The sequence below is a fragment of the Myotis davidii genome, unplaced genomic scaffold, assembly GCF_000327345.1.
Source record: "Myotis davidii unplaced genomic scaffold, ASM32734v1 scaffold744, whole genome shotgun sequence".
NCBI classification, from domain to species: Eukaryota; Metazoa; Chordata; class Mammalia; order Chiroptera; family Vespertilionidae; genus Myotis; species Myotis davidii.
Window position 1 is genome coordinate 1069611 of NW_006294760.1, and position 2315 is coordinate 1071925.

Consider the following 2315-nt stretch of genomic DNA (forward strand, 5'->3'; position numbering starts at 1 on the left):
TCTCTTACTGCTGCTTGGCTCTGGATGTCTGACCTCATCCCCACTCCCCTATACCCCGCCCCCCATTCCCATTACCTCCTTTTCCCCCTACTCCAACTGCTCTCACTCTAGCAAAAGCTTCTGCTGGGGCTGAGGGCTCTGTGGATTGCCTGGAGGCAGCGTGGGTGTTTGGCTCCTCCACCTTCTTTGCCTGTTCCTGCTTCTCTGAGGAAGGTCTCTCCCAAGTCTCCACCAGCTCCCAGAAGCTCTGTGCAACCTGCTGCAGGCAGATGGTGGCTCTCAATCACCAGGGCGGCTGTGGCTCACCTCCGCCTTTCCTCAGCCAGGCTTTCAGAAGCCCAGTTTCTCTTAAGCCTCCTGCTCCCCGCTGCTCTTTGGGGGTCTGGTTCCAAGTCCTCAAGGGGTAGGGAGTCAACACTATCTCCTGACAGGGCACTTACCCCCAAAGTCCTGTCCTGACACCTAGTGTTGGGAGCAGTCTCCTGCTGGAACCTGCACATCTTCTGGATCCTGCCAGCAAAGCCAAGTGTCAGAGCAGCAAGAGCACAGCTGCTCTGAGTGGTTCTGAGCCCCGATATTCTACATTCTTCGCGATCACGCCAGGGTAGGTCCTTCTCACAACCCCGCCCACTGCACAGAATGTTGGGGACTTAGTCCAAGTTCCTCCTTTATTCTCTGCTCACTAGTTACAGGTGTTGGGTCTCAGCCCCTCTGCCTGGGGTTGGACCTCCTAGGACACCGGACCTTAGACGGAGAAGCCCTGAGAAGTTGTGGGTGCATAAGAATGAGTGTTTATTGCAGAAGCCAGTGGCCATAAGTCATCAGACAAGACAGTTCTTCACAACAGTGTCCCAGTCAGGCAGCCCTACAATGGCTGGTAAATACATTTCTTCCCACACAGCAGCATCAGTCTCTGCACCACAGACATTATCTGGCAGCTTCATGCTGCCTCTGAAATCACCGCCTTACATCATAGTGCAGTGATGGCGAACCTATGACACGCGTGTCAGCGGTGACACGCGAACTCATTTTTTTGGTTGATTTGTCTTTATTAAATGGCATTTAAATATATAAAACAAATATCAAAAATATAAGTCTTTGTTTTACTATGGTTGCAAATATCAAAAAATTTCTATATGTGACACGGCACCAGAGAGTGTTAAGTTAGGGTTTTTCAAAATGCTGACACGCCGATCTCAAAAGGTTCACCATCACTGTCATAGTGGTATCTGACCTCTCTGACTCAGCAGCTTCTCCCATCTCCCTGCCAAGCACACACTACCTGGTTAGCATGGTAGCTATGCCTGAGCTCTCAATGAGCTCTGAGCCTTATGTCTTCTTCACTGGGTTCCTCTCAGCTCTGTCTGAGCTCTCTAGCCTTTTCCCTTCCTGGCTGCTCTCTCAGCAGATGAGCTGGTCAGTAACCTGTCTATTGCTTCATTGACAAAGAAGGCTTCATGACGACAATTACATCAATCATTTTGGTTACAGAAGGGCACACATGCACAGTATAATGTAGGATTGCACCTGCTTATGGCATCTCAGCCTGATTAAGATCCCCCTGTTGAGGGTGGCCTTGGATGCCTGGAGTATTAACAACAAGGCCTCTGTGCTTCACTGGCCTTGACTACCAGGTGTCCAGGCGTCTCTGGCTTGCTCCCCACATCCGTCTCCCCCATCTTTCCTAAACATGTCTTTCCTCCTTCCCTCCCCTCAGGAGGTGCACAGTTACACTGAAAAAACTGTATAAGGAAGACAACTCACTGAGCAGGGAATAGCTTATCAAGGTAGAGCGAGCCTGGAGGTCTGCAGAGAGGGGGGCGTGAGGGGAGGGGGGACTGCACATGATGCAGCTTTTGTTGTTTGTCACTTGAAGATTCTCTGAAAATGTTCACCCTCTTGGTCCCAATTACCAGGAGGAGGGATCTGTATGATCCATGGGCAGGTGGGGGTGGGGGAAGTTTCAGGGGCAGGAGGCCCTGGTCATGGCACACAGGGTGGTAGCGGGGCTGTTCCAGGACAGGGTACAGAGCTGGCACATTGAGCGGGTCTCTGGCTTCCATGTTCCTCCCTGTGCTGGCTCTGAGCTTCTCCCAGGTTGTCAGGTAAAGCGGTGGTTTCTTAACCAAAACAGCTGAGCCTGCTCTCAGGATGCCAGGGCCCTGCTGCCATTTCTTTTTTTTAAAATTAAATCTTTATTGTTCAGATTATTACATTAGTTACTCTTTTTTCCCAACATAACTCCCCTCCACCCAGTTCCCACCCCACCCTCCGCCCTCACTCCCCACCCACTGTCCTCATCCATAGGTGCATGA